General features: G+C 42.5%; 1 long non-coding RNA gene across 1 annotated transcript in view; it reads right to left on the bottom strand.

The window, feature by feature from the left end:
* Positions 1 to 256: 256 nt before the first annotated feature.
* Positions 257 to 24,593, bottom strand: part of LOC130388817 (uncharacterized) — an 86,777-nt gene continuing 62,440 nt past the window's right edge. Inside the window, exon 4 of the long non-coding RNA XR_008896468.1 lies at positions 257 to 1,021. This is a non-coding gene — a long non-coding RNA (uncharacterized LOC130388817). The remainder of the gene's footprint in view (positions 1,022 to 24,593) is intronic.

Genomic DNA, 24,593 nt, shown 5'->3' with positions numbered 1-24,593 from the left:
GTGGAGTCAGTCTCTTGTTGACACAAAGTGACTTTTGGTCATTCTTGCTTTGCTTCAATTCTGGAATAATTGTGGGGGGGAGTGCTTTTGCGTTTTGGTCAGAATGCCTGATGTAGGCTAGTTTCGATGGAATGCGTGTTGTGAATTGAGAACAGCCAGCTCATCATGCGATACAGCGTTCAGCTGTGCAACAAATATTTTTTTCTTTTTCAATCTTGACGACTTCTGTAGTTAGTGTTTAAGTCCTTCTGAAATTAAACACGCAGATAACTTCCTTTCCTAGCTCCTCTTGTTTATGTTGTTAGCTTAGCCATTTCATGTCACGTTGTCAACATTGGATACATGGAGCAGAACATAGTGGGTCATATGTCCGATGATTTTTGGAAACGTTTTCTTCATAAAACTTGTCAGACAGATTATGTAGACATTTTATTCCTTAGTAATAACTACATAGGTATGCCGTCTTTCAGAACCTTTCATTACCGGCACTCAAGAGAGAAAAAAAGAGTGCGTCCTCATTGTACCCAGCACTTTTGAAAATGCACTTCCGAATGGGTCTCTGTCCCCAGCACATTTCAAACCAAGCTGACGCCCATGTGTAAACCCAAGGAACTCAATATTTGAGTAGATTTCTCTCTTGCTTTTCACACGAAACAACTCTTTTAAACTAACTCTTTCGGATCGTGATAAAAACACAGAACCAGAAGTAACACCGATCCCCCTTAGCCTAAAAATAAAAACGTCCACGCTGGGGAGAATCATACCTCTGCGCTGATTCTGAAGGCCAACTCCGGAGCGAAACAAGGCAGCCATGCGCGACGAGACATCAACAAGCCTCGGCGTGGCAGCAACAGCCGTCCCCGGAGATTAGACGGGGAGGGAGGGAGGGGGACGTGGCGATCGCTGGTGTCACTTTGCCTCTCCGCCGCGCTTTGTCTTCGACGCGGCTGACATCGACGAGGACGTGTTGCCAGAGATGGGCCGCAGTGCGCTCCGCCTCCGCACGTATATCCACTCTGACCTTTGACAGGAAACAGGATGCGTCGTTAAAGTCAGCGAATGTGACGTGCGGTGTCACAGCCGGCTGACAAACGATAAAACAGAAGGACATCTGTCAGACATCTGCCACACAGCGAGTCAATATCTGTGGAGGCAGCGAAAATAGCAACCAAGAAAATATATAAACAACAGGCTAAATGGAGTGAACAGGAGGATAACAGTTGTTAATGCCTGCCTGATGAGACTCATACGGTTTTTACGACGGTATAACCAGAGTCAAGACGAAATGGCACCCAGTGAGTGTTGAACATGAATGAACACACACATTCACTCACCCCTTCAACCCGCTCGTGGCTAGCTTCTCTGGGTGCAGTGGAAGCACGGAAGCCTCCCTCACCTCAACTAAGCTGCACTGTTTTTTTTATTGGTGCTATCATAGACTAATTCGATTTCCAGTGCTATGGCCAAGCATTTCTGTGAATTTGGCTGAACGTTAAAGCTTAGGGGGATATTAAGTGTCTTAATGCAGCTCTGCCAAAGACCGGTAAACTAATTAAAGTCTCCTGTTGTCTAGATGTCAATGGAAAAGCCTAGCTGCTTCTATCTAGAAATACCCGATACCCTCATTCAGTCAGAGTCTATCTTTAACCTCCCCTACAGAGTGAATGAGGATGTAGAGAACCTGGTAGGCTTTGAATAATGTGGTTTCATTCAAAGTCCATTAACTTTTGAATATAGTATGTTTCGAGGGGAGGGAGGAGGGGGTCTTCATTTATTGCCAAGTCACCGTGGTTGAGGGCTTTAACTCTGAAGGCCGGCTCGACCCAGCTTCCCTCAACCCACCTTAGTGCCCATATAAGGGCATAAGACAGTTCCAACTTCGAGAGGGCGTGATGAGCATAAAGCTAAATGCTTTTGCTACCCTTTTTAGTTATAATTTCTATAACTATATATCTATGCGGCCAACCACAATGGTGACTGTCTGACTAACCTGGCTGACAGACTGGCTGACAAAGAGACTAGTTGCCTGGCAGACTGACTGCAGTTACCTGGTGTATAACCACCTGGTGTAAAATGGGGTCAAACAAATGAAGCCAGCAGTCATGCTGGCCTCTACAAAATGGTTCAACCTTCCAAAGAACGATCCTTCCACATTATTCAAATGGGTTGTACTTCTAGGGTGCTTTTAGACAGAGTGCCTAGCCATAGTACAAGTGCACTCATTATTTGGCAGTGTTGATAATACACCCACTCAACTAATTGCTGTACTGAAATTGATGTGACTGCAAAAAAAGGTTCTGTCTGGATAAAGGCAATGAAATAATATTGTTTTAATAACGATATCATGGTAACGTTTATCCATATCTGGAATTTCACGTTAATACATCCACTGTCTATAACTGCCAATGGTTCAGTCTAAATTATACCAGTTGACTACCGGGAGCAGGATGGCTCAGTCCTACCCAGTTCTTCATGACATGTGACTTAAGGATGACTTAAAGACGGAATAGTAAATACTAAAATAGTATATTCACTAACACAGAAGGGTCGCTACCCCTGAACCTGCGTTTGAGGAAACATTTAAGATATTTGATATTTTTTGTATATATTCATATCACTTTTATATATTTTTCAGTTATGCTGTAACTCTTTAAAGAAGAAAAGAACAATAAAATGCAACATGTATGTTCCCCAATGTTAAACGTAGGCGGGGTAAAGTGTAAAGAATGTGACAGGCACTGTGTAGGCCGGTTAGGGACCGGAGTAACTAACATTAACGTTGGGGGGCATTCAATTAGGGTTTGGGTGCCTGCATGCCGATTGGCCAGTGACATTCCCTGCCGCTTCCCCGCCTCGCATTGATTGCACAACGGGGGGGAAAGCAAAAGGCGGAAGTTAGCGATCTCCTCTCTCTCTCTCTCTCTCTCTCTCTCTCTCTCTCTCTCTCTCTCTCTCTCTCTCTCTCTCTCTCTCTCTCTCTCTCTCTCTCTCTCTCTCTCTCTCTCTCTCTCTCGAAAGTTTCTCATTTTCACTCGCTCATGAGGCTTAACGCACCTGTCATCCTCGCCAGAGAAACTGTATCGGGAGAGAAACTGGAGAAAGAGAGAGAAACTGGAGGGAGAGCTGGAGAGAGGAGCTGTTGTCATGGCAACCAAACTTGCCAATTTGCCCCCACCTATACGTGAAACACCAGCGCAAGACAGAAGGGAAAGGAAACAATGCAGGAAAAGGTTATAAAAAAGACAACGATGGCGAGAGAACAAAAGCCGTCGTTCTCCGCCTCTCTGTCTCATGTGGCCACCGGGAGGAGATAAGCAACCATCGTGGGATATTCAATCCATGATCATTCCGCGGGGTTTATCGTTTATCCTAATCCAGGTCTGTTGTGCTTTTTGATAACTGACACGCCGTGTTCAGGTGCAAAATGTCTGAACGAGGGGCTAACACCCCACGTCCTTAGCAGGCTGGGGGTCTTTAGTGTCAACCAGGAAGTGTTCCTTCTCCTAGCGTGTGGTGGTTGAGGGCATCCGGCTGTATGGTATCTCCACCCGGTTTGGGCAGCCTCAGTGTACAGCTGAAACCCCAGATTACCCCGGCCATTGAGGGAGCCATGAAAATCATGGGAGTCAGGCAGCATCCCAGACTCCAGGCATTTGCAGTCTTTGATGAAACATTCATGAGACGGGCCCAAATAATTATCTCAGACCCCACCCATGTCCTCCAACCCTGAGTACCAGCTACCCTTAGGCAAACTCCTAGTGCAGGCTCAGCCGCTTTAAGAACTCCTTTGTCGGCCTGTCCATCAAAGACCTAAATGGCAAGTTAGCCAGAGGCCTACCGCTATAACGTTGCTTTCCAAATGCACACATGTACACTTTTGACAATTCCCTGTTGATGAGGCTGCTTTTTACCCTTGATGCACATGTTATGAATGTTATTATGATGACTACAGGTGTGTTGGACCATGAGCAGGGAGAAATTTGTTTGTTAATGGCAGCCAGTAGTCTCTGTATGCATCTGAATGGTTGAGCGCCTTTGTTTTTGCTGTATGTATGCAAATGTTATTTGTGTTATTTAACAGTAGATACTGCATGTGTCAAAGACAAATTTTCTTCCGGACAATAAAGTAAATCTTGAGTTATAATGTGTGATTTGATTTGGTTATTTCGCTGTGGTATATGGGTTGTTTCTGTTGCGTTCTGTTCGTCAGTCAGTATCAAAAGAAACAAACTGCATTTGAAGTCTCAGTTTGTTCATTCATCAAGGCTTTTTCTTTAGTTTTTCATCAAGCAAATGTGAAGGAAACCAAACAAGAGCACTGTCATTAGGATGTTTTGTTCCCCACACGTTCAAGAGAAGGGGAAAAACAACAACCTTAATGGTGGTTCCTTTACAAAGCGTTGAGGAGCTGCTGCTTAAATGACGGTGCGCTGACAGACTTGGAAAAAGTAAATAAAGGAAAAAACAGGATGAGCCCTATCCGGCACAGCTGAGCTACTTTGCTGTGTACTTCCTCCCCTAATAGCGTACGTTCATCGCTACATCACCGGACCGCCTCCATTTTGGAAACATAAGAGAAAATAATACCTCATTACGATGCGGCGTTGTGTATGAAAGGGCCACAGCATTTCTCACGGGAGACATGGCAGAACGTGTCGACCTTAGCCCGGGTTACGGTGTATTCATGTTGATTCAGGATTCTACAGAACTACAATTCTCTGAAGTACTCTCAATATGGCCGACGGAAATCCCTTGATGCAGTCTGAGGTACAAGCCCCGGTGGTCCAAGCTCTCCACACCCCCATGGCTCTCAATGTCTCCTCCTCCGCATCTGTCTGGGAGGGAAACCTAAAGGGGGGCCACGGCGGACGAGGAGACGGTGGAGGGAGGGTGGAGGAGGAGGAGGAGGTGCAGGTGCTTGGAGGGGAAGGAGGATGGGCAGGAGGAAAGGGAGGAAGGTACCTCCAGAGGGCATAATTACCAGCAAATCTGTGCACAGCCACTATCATGGTGTTGATGGGCGCAACCGAGCGGTGTTATCAGGTGGCAGGGGTGGCTGCGCCCTCATTAACGACCCTCACCCCCGGCCGCAGGAAGCAAGTAAACAGGGGGAAAAAAAGAGAAACAGCAGGAAAAAAAAACACAAGAGATACTCTTTTCTCTTTTTTTTTTTTGTTATTGACACACACGCATGCACACACACGGCCACAAACTCACAGACTGAAAATAATAGGCACGACAAATAGACACACATACACACGGTAAGCCGGAGATGTACACATATGGGGTAGAGTTTCCTCGTGCCCTGGTTTGAGATTACATAGATTAAAACAAACAGTTTGAGAGGCGAGAAAATGATTTTTTTGTACCCGCCGGCTGAATGTGTGTGCTCTCTGATGAAGGAGAGTTGTTAGAGATACAACAGTACTGTTTCTTGCGGGTCATTTTGTGCATTATGCATTACGAAACAACTGGATTAATCAAATATTTTAATAACTTCTAGGAGTGGTTTAAAGATCTTTTCGACAAAGAACCCAATGCCTAGGACAGTAATGAAAGTCAGAATTAGACCTTGGAGTTCTGTTTGTTGGATAATGTGGTACATGTTAATAGTAGGGCACTTCACTGTTGTATCTCCAATGATATTGATGGTCCAATATATCAATGAAAAGACTAACAAACCCACTGGAGAAGACTGAATGAAGAGTATTGAAGTAGTCTGTAACTGACTGGACACTAATACCTTTTTTATATATGTATATTTAAACTATTTCCTTTGTGAACAGAATATCAAACGATACGACGACACACATGGAACAGAATGAATCAAGAGTATTGAAGTAGTCCATACATTCCTAAGCTCCGCTGGGTTTCCTTTTTCAAGTTCATGCATCTTTTTTTTTCTAGTTCTGCACAGGGTTGTCGACGCCAGTTGCCACGGCAACCCGGGCTGTCATCACACCTTGTTTTGGTACTCCGTTTCATAACTTGATAATTAAGTTCTGCATAACACTGCTTAAATCCTGCTGGCACTTGGAGCCAGCAGGATTCCCTGCATCTCCCTGCATCTCCGTCTCCTCCTCTTGCTCCACTCCTGCACAACCTGCTCTTGACAGGAGAAAGAACACAGCCAGCCCACCTTCACCAGTTGCTGGCTCCTCTGTCTGCTCATAATTGTCCGAGGGATAAAGACACATCTATATATAGAGAGATATGTATGTCGCATCTGATATCACAAAGTAATAGGACGGATTCTCTTTGGCTTCTGCATTGTTAGTCTTGCTCACGGTGAGTCTGGGAGCGCCTCGCTTTCAAAAAATGTACGACGCCCTTGAATGTGTTTTTTCTTTTCCCGTATACAGACGCCAGCTACTTGTTTGCTTATAAGCCTGTGTCTTTGTTGCTGTTGTTTTCAATGTTCGACTCGTACATTTCTTTCCCGTCTCTTAACTTTGTCATGCCTTGTTTGTCTCTGCGACGACAAACCCCCAAATTGTCCCCTGTTGTGCAAGGAACATTTCAGGAGAAGTTTGTTTGTTCGAGATATTCCTTTTGCATCATTCTCCATGGGACTTGAATGCAGAATACGACTCTGAATCAGGCCCTCTGCTCGCAATTAGCGTCCTCGGATGGCTTGTTTCCCCCATACATTTTTAATAAACTGCTCTCCATCAGAGACCAACACACACACGCACACACACATAGGCCCTCGTAAGGTATAGGGAATACACCAGCTCCCAATACACACTGTGATGATGCTGTCCCAAACCCAATTACTTAGATGACGTCACCTTTTTTTTTTTTTTTACAGATTATTGACCTTTAAAGGGATACGGCGAGAAATATTTTTTGACTTCTTGGGTTCCAAATTCATCATTGTGTGTCCAGAAGGGGGCCCCGGTCTGAAATCGCTTTGTCAGTGTTGTTCCTACACCATCATAATTAATGTTGCTCCAGGAGCATCGTTGCAATCACGTTGTTGTGGTGACAAAGCGTTGTGTCCAGGTGAAGAGACAAGAGAAACACTGGAGCGTGACTCCTTGCTCACACCTGGAACAAAAGGTAAGCATAAAATACTTTGTTTCAAACATCTATAATAACCCACACTCTAAATAAGACGCTAACATTAAATTGTTATATCAAAGATTTAAAAGGAGATAGAGATGGCTTGAGGTGTGAGGCAACAAGCACAGAACACACACTCGCACAAACACACACGCACACACACACACACGAAAAATTAAATATAAGACAGAACTCTGGAGAGAGAGCCCAAGTCTCTGTCTATATTAGTTTGCACAAAAACCCACTAAGCAAACACCAATAACTGACCATGAAGAATATTCGTCAGTTAAAGTTAGGGATAAGGTAGAACCTGCCACCGACGCAGATGCTACAGCTTGTGATTCGATGAACAACGAAGCACTAGCTGTAGATGTTCACAAGTTAAGTGGTCGTTTCACTTGGCCTTTTTTACATTGGTTTCCGACTATTCTTGCACCATACAAAAAAAGATGTCCGTCCATCCATCTAACTGTATCTATCGATCCATCTACCAACCTTTCTATCTATCCTTCTTTCTCTCTCAGAGGTTTCCAGATTTCTGTATATGTTTTATTTATTTGTATTGCTTAATGCAGCATACCACTCCCATTGGACCCAATAGCTGAACAAATGGCTGCGTCCAGCTCACGTTTGACCATGGAAATGCAAAGAACCAAATAGCCAGAAATGAAAATGAATACACAGGGGGACAGTTTTGAAAGTATTATTTTCATGTTTTGGTTATTCCATATGCTAAATTCTAATTAATACACCACGATGTTCAACCATGCGATATGCTACCAAATAATACAAACATTAAATCGATGGCTGCTTTAGTCCGTTTAAGGCAGGGGTTCTCAAAGTTTTGACAGCTGAGGGCCAATTTAGGAACCCAAAATTTGATTGAGGGCCGCCAAAGGAAAAGAAAATTGGCGAGAAACGCCGTCAGCATCCCAGTGGTGAAAGAAAACATTGCACCGTGGACCTCTGGGAGTGAGGTCAAGTGAGGTGTAAACCACGAAACTGAGGTTCATCCTTTCAAAGTAATGTACAGTCGGATTAAAACAAACAAATTTAATAGGATTTAATTGAAAGCTAGAGAGTCGACTTTTCTCTTTATATTTATTTATTTTTGTTTAAATTAATATTGATATAACAATAAAAAAAAAAAAAAAAAATTAAAATCTATTTATTTTTTACTTCCATCTGTATGTCATTGCGGGCCGCCAGGAATGTTTCTGCGGGCCGCCATTGAATAGAGACTTTATGGTCATTGCACATGTCATTGCACACGCGGGCCGCACTTTGAGAACCAATGGTTTAAGGTAAGAATAACACAAATTTTTTGGAATTAACTATTCATGTTGCCTGTGGGCCCTTCGTAGTTTGCTCTCCAGAGAAATCTAGAGGATGAATTGGTTTGAATGAAAAATGTATAAAAACAAAAAGCCTTTCCACTCATTGCTTTCTGATCTCGAATGAAGTCATTAAAGAACAACATGTTCACTAACGTGCTGCTGAGAGACACATTTAATTTGAGTATGCATGCACTTTTATTGTTTTCCACTTGTCGCAGATCATTAGTAGCACTGGCAGTGCTGTTATTTGTGTCGTTTCACATTTTTACCTTATTCAAATAGAAGAAAAGAGTGGATGAAAACAGTAAAACTATTTTGCCATTGGGCACAATCTCTTGATGATGATAGCGCATTAACTGTAACATTTTTACCGGCTTCTCTTCCAGTTAAAATAGTGCTCATTTCCAGTGCTTGGATTACTTTAAAATATGTACTGTTGTAATGTACACAGAGCAATTTAGAAAACGTTGTTTTGCGAATAAGGACTCATCTCAATTTGCCAGAACTCACTTTCCAGAATTATTATATTTTTTTGTGTTAGAATAGTTTGAATTCTCTCCATTTGACTACCGCTCAATTATGTAGAACCACAGCTATGTTTGGATCTATAAGGGTGTCAGTGTATCAGTGACTGCATTGACTAAAGAAACCTGGTGTCGGGGGTCTCTCCATGAAGCCATTGGACGAGGATTGCCCTTGGCACTTGGATGAGACGAAAGTTCCTGCTGACTGAGCACCTGGTGCCTCTACTTTGAACTGGCTCCAGCCTGACGGAATGCCCTTCCTCCAGGGGCAAGCCTGGACTGGCACTATAGTTTTGGTTGTAAACAATGTAAAAAACATCTCTCAGAGAGACAGAGAGACAGAGAGACAGAGAGAGAGAGAAAGAGACAGAGACAGAGACAGAGAGAGAGAGACCTTATTCGGTGTGAATACTTTTTTCAATTGCTGTCCAAATGTTCAATAAAACAAGAGTCACAGAGCTGTTGCATCGATTTTGATCTGTACAACACAACATTGTCTGATTAGGTTGTTTCAATGAGTGGAGACAAGTCAAAGCAGTAATACACCAGGCTTGTCCATTTGGTTAAGGGAAAGCCCTGTGTACCTACTACAACCACCTTTAAATGGTTTCGATACAATGAATGAACGCTGAATACATTGAGTGTGTAGAGTTAGGCAACCATAAGCAGTAGCATATCACATTTATTCCAACATAAACTGAGGCACGCAGCGGACAGAGTGGAAGATGTGTGTTATTTATTTTGCTTTTGTTAATCATTGATATTCTTCAATTAAAAATCGATAATCGGGTTTGGTTTGAAAAGATCAGAGATTTCATTTTTAGGCCAAATCGCCCAGCCTTAGTTGACAGTGTGGCACCGGCGACATCCCATCGTTTCATTTGGGCCGAACGAAATGATGGGAAGAGCTATCACAGGCCGGCGACGGCCGCAGATGCCAGATTTTTTTTTTTTTGTAAGAGCATTGGATTTATTGATTACTGCAGGGATGCAAAGCGTATTTCAACAAATATGAAAAGTATACTTTTGCTTTGCATTGCCTTGCTTTGATTCAACAGCTCGCCCTCAAGCAAAATTAGCCTATCAACATGAAAGCAAATTGTGACGGGGCTTTTTGTCTCCCAGTGTGTCGTAATGAAATTAGCAATAAGGTATCTTTGTAATGAGTGTTCTCATCAACGTGTTCACTCGAGATGCGTTTGGACACCGTACGAACGCCACCCAGGAGTTTGCAGTAAGGGGTCTCCCTTTGAAGCTGTAATCATTTTCAACAAGCCATATTGTTTTTGGCCGAAGCTTTGCCCGCCTTACTGAGGCGCAGGCTGTTCAACAGCGTATCAAGTGAGCAATCAGTGCACCTCAGAAGCTGCAAGGGTCGCTGACTTTGTGTGGTATTTTCCCCACATTCATTCCAGTATGTACACACAAACATATATACACATATATATATATATATACACATATACTTATATACATATATACTAGGGCTGGGCAAAGATTAAAAGTTTTTACCGTGATTAATTTATTACCATAGTATTGGTGAGTTAACTCACGATTAATCACACTTTTAAAATTATATTTTTAATCCACTCCAATTGAAGTTAAATGAGATTATCAAAAGGAACGACACATTATCATTCATACCAAATGTACTTAATAAGCAAAAACTAGACAAGTGATCTTGAGGGAGTTTTATTGACTCACTCAGTGTGGGTTGAAGATGAAACCTACGGATCACCACAGACTTGGGAATTGTAAACAGGCTGTCACTTACCTCAAGTGTAATTGAATGTAAAGTAAGTGGAACTGAAAACAAAAATGATTTCTGATATGAATGTTGACATTCCGTGGGCAAAACCTTTCACAATCAAAGAAAAAAAAGAAAAAAAAAGAGATTCTGCGTTAATGCGTCAATTTGTATTAAATGCGTTCAAATAAGATTGCGTGAACGCGTAATTAACTCGTTAACTTGCCCAGCCCTAATATATGCATAAACATTTTATTAGACTAAACACGTTACTTTTTTTACTTTATTAACTACAAAATCCGAGTGCTTTTCAGATTGAAGGGCATGCCAATCCGTGCAATGTGGACCCTATACAATTTCATCCCCCCATATATATGTGTACATATATACATACATACATACATACATACATACATACATACATACATATATATATACATACATACATACATACATATAGCTATTCGGGAAGGCTTGGCTGACTAAAATGTTATGACTGTCCTTCCAAAAGTAAGGATTGTAAAATGATTTGAATACCCTTGAGCAACCCTCCTCTCGCCTTCACACCGCAATTCCATCTCCAGCTGGGCTCAACGGGGAAAGAGGTGCAGTAGTTAAGGTCCACCTTCGGAGGATGGCCGTTCATCTATGTCGTTGCCCCAGTCGGCACAAGACCTTCCGACAACATGTTGGAAAAACTCAATGACACAGCCTCTGCTCCTCGCTGGGACACCGTGCAGGCCGGGACAATGGGTCAATACAGAAAAAAACAAGCCACACATGTGACTCGCAATTACGCATCACATTCCCCCGCCCCCCCCACCCTCTCTCACCCCCTCCCCCACCCTCTCTCACCCCCTCCCCCACCCCCATTTCAATTGGCCTTTCACATTGTCAACACATCCGAACCTTTCCTCTTCAAATAACAAAATAACAAAATCGACCGTGTCTAAGAATTAGTGTATGAGACCAAATTGGTCCAACTGTGGTCCAACCTCCTCCCCACTGAGGTGGGGAGGAGGAGGTGGGATAGGGAGGGGAGGAGGAGGAGGAGGGTGTATAGAAGGATCCGAAGAGAGGGAAGAGGATGTGGGGTGAAGGAGAAGGGAGGAGGGTATAGGGAGAAGGTGGAGGAGGAGAAGTTGCGAAGAAGTAGAAGGTGGGGAAAAGGAAATGGAGGAGGAAGAGGAGGGGAATAGCAGGAGGAGGTGATGGTTGAATGAGGAAAAGTGTTTACTCATGCTTCGTTCGTTTTTTGTTGCGAGGGTTTGGTTCCTCCCTTCAGGGCCTTCCCTCTATGTAATGCCTTTCCTTCCTCTTCTACTACCTGCAATTAGCCTTGTGCATTAAACCACCCGCTGATGTCTGACTAATGGCAAACATCACACACACACTAACACACAAACAGAAGAAAGGATTTAGCTGGAAGACAAGCACGCCGTGTCATCTAATTTGAAGACAGAAATCCTGTGTGTTTACTGAAATCAAACAGAAACCGCTAGCCGCTATTTTTTTCAGACTGTTGAAGTACGGAGAAGAGAGCAAAAAATTGACACGTTTTTATCTGTTTTTCTAATCAAGGTTATTTCTCAAACAAAGTGTGATTGTATTATCATGAAATAGACTATTTTGTCAGAGAACATTATTTTGTGTCTTTAACAAAACATTGATTACACTGATCACTGTCGCCTTGCTGGCAAAGCAAATCCTTTTAAGTGATTTTAGCACACGCTTGTATCCAAAGTGTATTAAGTTGTATTAAGACGCATGTTATGAAGGCAACATGGAAAGCATAGTCATCCCAAGCTCAAGGAGGCCTACCGGTAGGTTTGCAGAAATAGGGGAACCAAAAACCAATTCAACACCCTACAGTTCATCACCTACACCCCCCTGTTGACTATTTAGGCTGCAGAGATACTGAGAGTTACTTTGCGCAATCTTGTGGGCAAAACATTCATGATGAAACATGATTGCCTACTACACTGAAACACTGTCATCCTCACAAGGGAATGGGCTCACAGTGCAAAACCAAACTATTCACTCAATTAGTTGTTTCTAATGGGCTTTTTGAGTTTCTTGCCGGGGAAAGGTCAAGCCATTTGCACAGTGTCATTGTTTTGAAGGGGAAGCACAATGAGGGCTGAAATTAGCATCATATTTAGCTAAATAGGTGGCAGAATAGTAGAGTATTGGCTAGGGTTTTACAGCCACACACCACCGAAAGGTATTCATCCCGAAGATGCCAAATCTCTGCCTGATCCTTAATGACATGCATCTTGATTCACTGTTTTTTGCTGTGAATAAAAGTACCTACTAAATTATCAGGGTGATGGTCGAAACTTAAATTATCAGGGTAGGGTCGAAACACCATATACCCAAAAAGGTACTGGTTTTGATTTCAGAGGAACAGGCTTTAATCTGATGCGACAAGATTAATTTGTCAACAATGAGCAGGTAGGGTTGAGGCTAACTTGCTCAACGATTCCTACAGGTAGACTAAGGAGAACCGTTCAATCCTTCTCTTCTTACCTGCCCACCTGTACACATACGTCCTGAAATGTCCTCGGTCAAGATGCAGTATGCCAAAAAAATTACCACAAACAGCATGAAGGTTGACCATAAAGGCCAGACAGGAACCCATAAACACAGCAACAGTACTGATCCGTCAAGGAGATGGTCAGAGCGAAGACATTATGGCCGTCACTAAAGCGCTCCCCTACACGGTGCTAATCCCTCTTCATAAACACATCACTTTCACTTTCTAAAGCACATATCTGCTGTTTCTATGCAATTTCCAATGGGTAAAAAGTAGAGCTGTCAGTTAAACGCGTTATTAACGGTGTTAACGCAAACCAATTTTAACGGCGTTAAAAAATTTATCGCGCGATTAACGCAATTATTTAAAAAAAAAAAAAAATTCTTTGGCTCAAAACAAAGAAGCAGTAGCCTGACTGCTATGTTCAAATGACATTTGTTCAAAGCAGTCGTTTAATTGCACTATAGGCTCATTTTTTGTATCGTCCTGTTTTGATCAGTATATGCCAATGTTGTTATCAATAAAAAATCATTTGCACAAGGCAAGCCGATGCACTTCACCATGTTGATAAGAGAATTAAAATGAGAAGAATTATGGGACAAAAAAATCAAGGGATATTTAGCATAGAAAAATAATTTGCGATTAATCGTGAGTTAACTATGACATTAATGCGATTAATCACGATTAAATATTTTAACCGCTTGACAGCTCTAGTAAAAAGCAACGACTCCACACCTGTTGTGTTTTTTGTCACACTTGGTTTTGTTTCATGCAGGAATCAAAAGGATTAACGCCTTTTAAGCAGCACTAGAACTGTGCGTGACGTGCTGTACATTCACCACAGTGCTCTGAAGCAATGGGAGGTTTGAAAAAAGAAGAAGGAAAGGTGCAACTAAAATAATACATTGCATAGCTAGAGGAGATGTGTGTAATTACAAAAGATCTATTGAAAATGTAACTTCCCCAGGCTTATTAAACGACCGCTGGGGAGCATGTTTAAGTCAAATGCTTGGGAGATTCAGCTCTCTATATTAGTTATATACTTTTGGTCTTCGTCAATGAATTCCGTGAAAATGGTTTATCTCCTCATGTAGAATTTTTAAGTATGATAACCAATGTGTTGTCCCCTCCGCCAAAGTCTGGACGCGCTGCACAGTTGACTTTACATAATCCATCTCAACCCCTGACTCTTTGATGTCGAGATGTGCCTAAATCCATGCACCCTGCTCAAACCCCCAACCGCCATTCCATGCCCTGGTGTCCAGAGTTTCTGTTGGTGGGGGGAGTCATTAACCCTAGTCACTGGCTCCGAGCCCCGCATGAAAAGAGTGAAACATAGTCAGCCTCGACGCCCTCTGACAGGGACAGTGAATAACAAACAAAAAACCATCAAAGTGATGCATAGCATCCACATCATTGCTTTGGCTAATATATGCAGACTGGCTGCACTGCTTCACACCCCGAAGGGGGGTGGGGGGGGGGGGGGGTTGGGAATGTGGCTCTTAAGCCAGATGCACAAAAGTGACAAAAGTTCTGTCCTTTTTTAAACACTGTTGACTTCTCAGATGGCACAAATGCAATATAATATGTTAATTATAACATAGCTCGTTTTAGTTAAGTAAACAGCATTATGTGGTGTGCTAAGAAACCCTGAGAACAAATTAATTAAGGACTGCAAGGCAAATCTAATTCTGATCCCATAGATTCTAGAATAACAAAGCAATAATGGCTCTGCAAATAACCATGGGACATGAAAAATAACAGTTTGACGTTATTGCCACCCAGCAGAATTGGTAGCATTTTGATTGTCTTCCTCTGAATGAGATGGCTATCACCCTCAGGGGTGTGAGATTGAAAGGCAAACAATACCAAATACCCAATGCAATACAGCTCTACTTACTTTGAAAAACATATGGAAAGTTGAATGGATGGGAGGTGAAGCCCCGGGATTACCTTCCTTGGTGGTTCTGTGTGGGAGCAGGCACACAGGCCTACTTTATGATTGGCACACAGGCTACACAAAATTGGCTGTGATCCATCTAAATATATGTACATAGAGAGATGGTCAGAGCAAGCTATAGGAATGGTGTAGAATTTTTCCTTTAAAAGTGAATTCAGAGTTATCTTGGGGGAGATTATGAAGACATAGAAGGAGAACATCACATTCAGCAACAAATCAGACATGCCCACTTGGATCCTGCCCCGATTGTAAGATGCATTGTCTTTTCTTTATTCAACTCCAACCTTGCTTTGAATATGGTGCACGCAGGGCCGGCCCTGTACACCTGGGGACCCTAAGCAGGATCATTTTGGGGCCCTGCTTTGCGGTTGATAGAGTAGTTTTGCCTAGGGCTACCAAAGGGCTAGAACCGGACCGGGGGGAGAGAGGCGATGTCGGACATAGGTAGCGAGCTTCGTTTAGCTTCGTCATGTACCGTATCGTCATCATCGCGGTTGCCAGTTTGGGATCAGCCGAACCAGAGCCTGCGCTGAATCAAACATCATGCTCCTTGCTTGTTGCCGTCTCAGCAACACCGAGCATTACATTAGCAACATGTGTAGGGTTGCCAGATCAGTCGGAATCACTTCATTTTAGGTCATCATGATCAGACCTCTAGACAGTCTATGGGACAGACAGACAGTCAAAATTCTTAATTCCACCATTGTTTTCTTAAACTATTATGAGCTGTATGTTTAGAATGTTTCCTTTCTTGTTAAGTAAATTGCTTTTTGAATTAAAAACAAAAATAGTAAAAAAAAAGATATATATATTAAAAACTAAATACACTCTTGCGGGCCCCCTGGTGGTCGGGGGCCCTAAGCGGCCGCTTAGTTCGCGTATAGGGAGGGCCGGCTCTGGGTGCACGACCAGATTATTGAAAGTGTGAAATGATTGTCTTCGGTCATGTGATGCATCACATCTAGTCCCTTATGACCATGAAAGAGGTAGAAAAATGCACTCTGTTGCTGTTGGGTTGATCGAAGGAAAAGCTGGGTATATGTATATAAAGGCCCATTATCACATAAAAAATTAGATTATTAATTGCTGGTCATAATGCAGTGACAAATATTGTTATTAATGCTACAATGTCTGACTAGTTAATACTTTTTTACCTCATTGATTGCTGTAAAACGTATATGAAACATGTCACGTTAACTCAAACTAGACTGTGATGAAGTATTCATTTTACAATCTGCATTGAGTTCGGCCATCTTGTTAAATCGAAAATTGAATTAGAACCAAGTAGCATGCTTTTTTTTATGCTATAGCCAAACTACAGGGACAACCCTGCTTTTGCTTGTTGTACTAGAAAAAAAGCTGAAGCATTTTTATTTCCCTAAGGGGCTTTCATTTCTCAGGCAGAATAATATCCACTCAGCAGCTATGCTAGCACGACCCGACATGACCGTTAACCGTTTCGACTCGCTCAATCAACAGTGGTCACCTAATTTGTTGTGCAGGAAAATAAGATAGGTATCCAAACTGTTTCCCTTTCAGTTTCTCTGATCACGAGTTTCAAATTACGCTTAATTACAATTACCATTGCCATCTGTGCATAATCATTTGCGCTTCAAGACCCCATCCATTTGTCGTTAGGACCAATATTTAAACAGGGGTAGAGCTCCAAATGTCAGTCTTAACATTAGTGTTGGGGCTAATGCTAAGGTTTGGGATATTTTAAAGGCAGCTAAGAGCCCCCTAATTTGATTCCTATTCTTAGGCTGTGAAGACGCGTGGTTAAATGTCATTGTGTGACCTGAATTCTGAAGAGGATTTACCGAGGTGATGCATCACCAGATAGCACCCCGGATTACCCAGGCCCTGAGTTAGTGAATGTAGATTGATTGACCATGATTAACATTTTCATTTCCTAAAGAAACCCAGCATCATTATGTTATCTCAGCATTACAAGTTGGAGATTGATTTAACAGCTTTAAACTGAAAACCAAATGACAATTTGGTTTTGATAATTACAGCCACCTTGTAAGTTATTGAAACCATAGAACATTACTGTAATTCAATTTCATTGAACATATTACTAAGTGGTATTACAATGCAGAGGCTAACAATGAGGAGAACTGCCACGACAGTGTGACCACCTCATTGTATTGTCATTGGATGCAAATCCACTGTAATGTTAATGTCTTAGTGAAACTTACATTTATTAACACTGCCTACTTAATAACCTGCTTAGTAATATAATGAATTTTCAGATGGCCAGAAGGACAAAATCAACAGACATACAGTCCCACCAATTTCAACAGGGACACATGTGTGATGTCTTCAAAAATGAAAAAACATCTCAGCAGTGTATCGGTACAAACCCCAGCAACAAACCAGGAAAGTATTCTCTTATGTTTGATCTATAAGTTTCACCCACTGCTAACTGTTTGTAGAATGCAGCATGAGGTGTCCAGCCTGGTTACTCGATGTACTGTACCATACTTTAAACAACACTGTAACTCCAACGTGTAATTATTTGACGGGTAAGTTTCATCCCCCCCTGACACACGTGTCGTTTGGCAGAGCAGTATATGTTATTGTCCGACAGCGTGAAAAATAGAAGCAAAGTTCATCCACTCGCACTCTAAATTGATGGTCTGTGTTTGACAATACAATCCAGTTTGTGAGAGTCACTTTTCTTTGGGAATACACTTTTACACGGTAACCCCCAAAGAATGATGTTTCTCGATGGAGGGTTTTTAAATGTATGATTCTGCATAAAATATTGATCTGCTGGAATCAAAGCTGCAGTGAGATGCATACGATTAATTATAATGAGCATAAACAAACCCTGTCAATGGAAAACACTGCGATGAACAGGGGCCAATGAAGAGCCCCTAATTAGACGAGAGCAAGAGAAACAGAGCAAGATTACCATGTAATTATCCGGCGCAAAGTAAGACATCAATCCACATTAAATCGAAAAAATATGCAAAACATCGATGGCATCCGATATGCACAGCATTATTTTGAAAATGTTTGCTTGGAATTTGTTCATAAGACACATCATGGAGTTGTGGAAGTTTGATTGGTTTTCACCAAATTCACTTTTAATCTGCAAGTAGGGGAAAAGTCACATTCTGATGACTGTACTTTCGATGACTAGCTTGAGCACAACATTAGAACAGCCTTGTTAAGACCCATGTTAAGAAATATATTCATTCATATATTGCAAAACTCTTGGCCTATGGGCCTACAGATGAAAAAATCCATCAATAATTGCTTTGATCAACAAGGTTGATGTGATAGTGTTTTGAATGTTTTATACTGTATATCCTGTCTCAGATGTACAGAGTATATTTTGTATAAGGAATGAAAAAATATCCCAAAGCCTTTTTGTTTTAGTTTTTTGTTAAAAATGTGGTGGGGAGTCATCTATTCAGTGTGATAATGGGGTGGTATTATAACGCTGTTCACTTAAACCTCAATCAATCACTTTGATCGATTCCAAATAAGGTTGTGTATCTGCAAAGTCTGATTGTTAATTCCTTGCGTCAATGATGTTCTCATCACCAGTCCACAAAGGTTAACCGCACTCGCTTTGGGAGTCCTTCACGAGAGGAGCGGAGTAATTCTGATCAGATTTTTGTCAGTCAAACAATTCGGAATGAGAATTCTTGCTAACAATGTTTTAATCCGGGCTCGAGCCCATAAATGTGACCAATGGGACGGGACCTGTGACGGGTTCAAACAGAACATGCACGGGTTTGGGTAGGGCAGTTTCATTGGGCCCGTTATAGTCTGGTCTGGTCTCAGCAGATACCTTGACTCTGTTGGTTGTAATGTCATATTTGGAAGCTCAATCTGTACATTTTCCCCCAAGAAAATCTCACCAGAAGTAACCATTTAAAGGGTTATACTTCAACATTTTCTTACGGGGGGGCATCCCCCCGGACCCCCCTAGCATTTCGAGGTTACCAACTCGCAGCACCACTGCTACAGAAAAATCCAGGGGAAACGCTTCCGCTGAGAGAAAAAAACGCAGTGGGCCGCACAAGCCTCCTGAGACAGTGGGCTCTGGAGGCTTTTCCAATCCTGGGCCTCACTCACAGCACCATCACGGCCACCCAGGGGGCGCTCATTTGTTATCGTTACGAGACAATTTCCCTCTGTCGCTTTTGTGTTGTTTTCTGTGTGTTTCTTCCCTTTTTCACCAGAAGGAAACCAAACACCCTAAAGAGAAAAGACCGTCAGCACCATGAATCAGGTGCATGGGATTTCCATATGAAGAACGAGCGGGGGGGGGGAAGAAGCAGATGTGTCCCAGCATTACTTGGGAGAGTCATCATTCATGTGATTTGTTGGTCGGGAATGTTTGCGGCATTATGTTTGTTATGCACTATGGCACAGCATTAACCCTGGATGAGATCAATGGATTCCAGGTGTCTATGCCTGTACTAGGGCTGGGTAAAAAAATCGATTTCGGATCAATTTAATTTAAATCTTGCAATATCGATTCATAGGGCATGATACCAATTTTTCCCCATGAATGTTTTTTTTTATTTTTTTTTTATGAAGTTAACCCCAGTAGTCTCGTGCGTGATGATGCAGCAGCACGTTTACGTCAGGTTGACGTTGAAGCGCACAAGCGTGCATAGACAAAATGACCGACGCAGGTAAAACCCCGCTCAGCAAGCCGTCTCAAGTAAAGTCTGACGTCTGGAACCATTTCGGATTTAAAACAACAAAGGACAAAGGGCTGGATAAAACCAAAGTGGTTTGCAAGATCTGCCAAGCGGAGCTCAGTTATTTTCGAAATACTAAAAACCTCAGAAACCACTTGACAAGGTATCACCCTACGCTAACGTTAGCTTCCGACAACAAGCTGTCCGGGCCAAAACAAAAGAAACTGAGGGAATCACTAACATTACCAGCCCATTCTCCGCGGGCCGTAGAGATAACCGAGGACATCGCAACTTTTGTTTGCAAATGTTTACGCCCGTCCTCGTTCGTGGAAAACGAAGGCCTTAAGCGGCTCATTCAGGTGCTCGAACCACACTACGTTATGGTGCAACGTAAACATCTGACTGAAACTGTTATCCCCATGATGTATACATGTGTGAAAGACGACATCCTAACGAAAATGCAATGGAATGTTCAAGTAAACTTTCACTTGCAATTCCTTTTTAATTTCAAAATTCCACTTTTGAGACTTGAGACAGTTTTGGCTACAGCTCAAGTTTAAACAGTCCAATTTACAAGTTTGCACTTAAAACCTGTTGTTTAAGGTGAAAAAAAAGAAAAAGAAAGTAGGTTTGTATTTTGTAACACAGTTGAGCCATTTTCATTATTTAAGAGCAGGTTGAATCGAATCAAATCAAATCTCGATTAATCGATTCAGAACCTTATGAATCTAAATCAAATCAATTTAGGAAATTGGCCATGATACCCAACCCTAGCCTATACTGCCAAGAACGTTGCGTAAACCTCATTACACAAGACATTATCACAGACCATATATTATTTAGTAAGCACTAAGACTCGACAAAAAGTGTTTGGAAAACGTGGACCTAGCGTGTGAGGAAAGCTTTAACCCCATGGAGCTGGCCTAATGGAACCTCTGGTGTTGGCCTGATGCCACTATATTTACTTTACTGTTTAGTTTTTGGAGTTGGAGTGATTACAGTTCAAACAACATTCAGGCTGGTAGTCCAACACGCTTAACACTAGACTACCCTTCCAATAAAGAACAAGTACTACATAGTCACGTGTTTTATGTATCAGCAAAATAAATTGCAGTTTGCCAGCAGGGTGGCCAGTAAACAAGTATTTTTGATCTTTAGCTGATTCGACGTCTAACTGAAGTTCCAAGACTAGACGAGTTTGTATTCTGATCCGTCACAACTCTCTAAATTAGCATTGAAACCACAGGGTGTACCAGAATCACAAAGGACCTGGTGTATTTCCATCAAGTTATGTTGTGGCTACAGGCTTTGTTTATCAAAGAGTCTTGATCTTTGCATCTACAGTTTGCTATGCCTCCCCTGTTGGATAGTAATGTGGCACTCCTTCCTGAACCCAGGGGTCCAGGGTAAGGCTGCAATCCACTGTATTACCATGTCCTCGGTTAAGTCATTGAACCTCTAACATGTCAAGGTAGAACAGTTCTCAACCGGGTGGCCCGCTTCTGTCAAGACAGTCTGAAACGAAGCCTGCTGGGATCAATTAAAAAAGTATGAAATGTCTGTCGAGTTTTCTGAACACAAAGCTGTTTGTTGTTAACAATAAATTGAGACGGATGGACGAGCAGAAAGAAAGATAAATACTGTTTTCACAGAAGGGGACTTCAGGTGTAACAGCTGCATACACATCAGTACTAAAGGTGAAAAATAATACAAATAGAAATCCAGTGAACCACCCCTGCCGTTGGTCAGTCTCCTGTCCCCTGCAAACTCAATTGATACAACAAAGGCGCATCAGGGGTTACCTTCACCGGACCAGAGTGGTAAACGGGCTCCAGCGACAGCCAGAGCAGAGACCCCTGCAGTGCAGTGTACCTTAAGGCCATGGACCCCAACCCCCCCCCCCCCCCCCCCCCCCCGCAACCCCCAACCTGCCATGCGGAGCGTCATACTTCCTCTGGGACCCACACAGCCGCTGGCAACACATTTCACTGCGGTTGAACTTGTGATCCTTGTGGAGGCCATCTGGGAGAGTGAGGGGAAAAAAAGGGGCCAGAGGACAAGAGAGGGAGAAAATAGTGGCGGTTCCCCAGCTAATAACAGTGGCATGGCGAGTGGCTAGCCCGTCGCTACGCTAGCTACTCACGCTGGCCCCCAGCACTGCAGCCAGTCTGATTGATGCGTTGAGAATTACATTCTGTCACTTTAGGCCCCACCAGGGTAACACAGCCGAAAGCTTCCTCCTCCCAGGCCAAGACAGGGGTCTGGCCCCTTGATATTTGGAGAATGAGTAGGGGGTCATATTCGTGCACTTTCTGCCTGCCATGCATGGCTACAGACTCGCCGAGTGCTTGACATGTGCTGAACGCTGTAGTTTGCAGATGTATGCGTGTTTGAGCGTTGCCTTTTTTTGCTTTACTTCGCTTCAATACCCTTCAAGACAGATGACACAGTCCACAGTTCTCACACTGTGAATGGCAGGAACACTGAAATGCAGTCAATTAAGGGGAATTCCAGAAAAGTAGTTTTAATACTATGTGAGCATTATTTTAACACTTCTTCTTTGAATAGGATGTGGTAACAGCTTTATAATACATGTGTGAATTCATTTTGAATGAATGCACAACAGCAGTGTTGGATCACTTATGGCTTACTGCATTTACAACAGACTTCATGCGACGCCAAGACCGGACTTTGCTTTAGACTTTACTTAGGCGGGCTGCACAGGTATAATAAGGTCCGTCAAAGTACATTTGGCGACCCATTTTAGCGTTACATTTGTTTTTCTGCCTGAGAAACAACCCCATCCGCCATCAATAGTATTAGTACACATTCATTAAAAAAGAATCTCCAACTCCATGCAATCTCCAAACATCATGCGCAGAAGAAAGGATTGTTTTTTCACATTTCCGCACTCAGAAGACTCACAAATCAGAAAGGTAGGCCAGAAATACCAAAAGAACTTGAATCAAAATAGTAGTACTCGAGAACTGAAAAACGTCTGTGATAGTGCCCGCCAATGTACAGTTCAACCTGTATAATACTCAGTCTATCTTACACCTACAGCTCCCCTGGCCGTGCAGTGTTTACCTGCTTTTTACTGTTGTAGAGCTACTGGGGATACACAACGATTTGAATGTTATATCCATAGGGAACATTTTGAAACGTTAGACGTTCTCTGGATTAATTGCAGTTTAGTTTGTTTATTGTTAAGGGCACGGTAATTGGTTTTTCGCCTATTGTGTAGAAATATTGAGAGGTGGACTGCTTCCCAATGGATTCAAGTTAATTTGTCTGATATTGGGCCCTTTGCTTACTTTATCCAAGTCGGTAAAGCCCTATGGAATTTCCTTTTGCCCATCCCTGATTTAGATTCACAGAAGAGAGACTTTATGTTTAACCTTATTTAAAAGTCATCTGTATATATTCAGAAGATCCTAGATGATTTCCTAAATCCTGCTTTTTTGTTTAGCGATTTGTTCATTTTCCCTGCAATCATTTAAAAAGAAATATATGGTTTATGGGCCATCTGGAAATCGCCAAACACCAGTGAGTAAATGTTTGGGTGTACTTATCAACGGCGTCCAAATGCAGCTGCTGGCTCGATAAATAGAGACCAGAGCCAAAAAGGTACCAAGTATGTTTTGGCCTGTACAGTGTTTCAGTATTTCTCGAGACTGAAATTTGCTGATTGTTCGTTGGTCTCTATCGAAACGAATTTGTATGCTTCATAAAAGGCAGTAGGCTGATGTCCTACGTATTGCCCTGCACCAACGTCGATTCCTCTCATGGGAATCGCTCCATGGCCTTTGACCTGACCACTCGACAACACAACGGAATAAAAAAGAATATCAGCCAGCCAGCGTTAAACGAGATGACTATTTAATTCATAACAATCACAATAAAACCACATGAACAGAAAGCGCATTCCAGAGGCATGTGGCTGTTGAAGCCGAAAGGGTCATTGTATATGACCCTATATAAAGACAGCAGAATGAATGATGTCTGACAGATAGGAGAGATCTTTTAAGACTTCTCATTGGAGGATTAGAAAAATAATTATACTTTTAAACTTGGTGTAAAGAACGATGAAAGAAAGACGGCAAGCCAAGGTCTTCTACAGCACATCCTGTGTGTGTGTGTGTGTGTGTGTGTGTGTGTGTGTGTGTGTGTGTGTGTGTGTGTGTGTGTGTGTGTGTGTGTGTGTGTGTGTGTGTGTGTGTGTGTGTGTGTGTGTGTGTGTGTGTGTGTGCGCATTTGTATAGGCGTAAAGTGAGTGGATAGTTCCTCCATTCTTGACTCACAGTGCTGCGCGGAACCTCTTAGAATCCATTTTGAGGGAACCCTAATTATATGAATGGTTTCGGACGCAACATGTGACAGCATGCACACTCTACCTCAACACTGTCACACATTGCATGTGCCATTTGCATAGAATTCATAACATGTATTGGGTGATGTATACGTGGAATCACAATGTGTGCTTGTGTGCTTGTGTATATATGTGTCCACATTCTCTTCAGCCGGTGCTCTTTTTTTTTCCCCCATAAACCTCATCACTTCCAGAAGCACTCTTCTTATCCCAGGCCGCTGATTTGCAGGGTCATGGTGTGCTCGGTGAGTCTTATTTAAAGTAGCCCTGGCTGGGGCTCACAGCTGTGTGACTCAGCTGTTTGGAGGCTATTGCAAATGACCCGGCCTGCCGGATAGAGCCGGCGGGGACGGAAGGAGTTCTGGTACAATTAACCGCAGCGCTT

The sequence above is a fragment of the Gadus chalcogrammus genome, chromosome 9 (assembly GCF_026213295.1).
Source record: "Gadus chalcogrammus isolate NIFS_2021 chromosome 9, NIFS_Gcha_1.0, whole genome shotgun sequence".
NCBI lineage: Eukaryota > Metazoa > Chordata > Actinopteri > Gadiformes > Gadidae > Gadus > Gadus chalcogrammus.
This window is presented reverse-complemented; position numbering and strand designations above follow the sequence as displayed.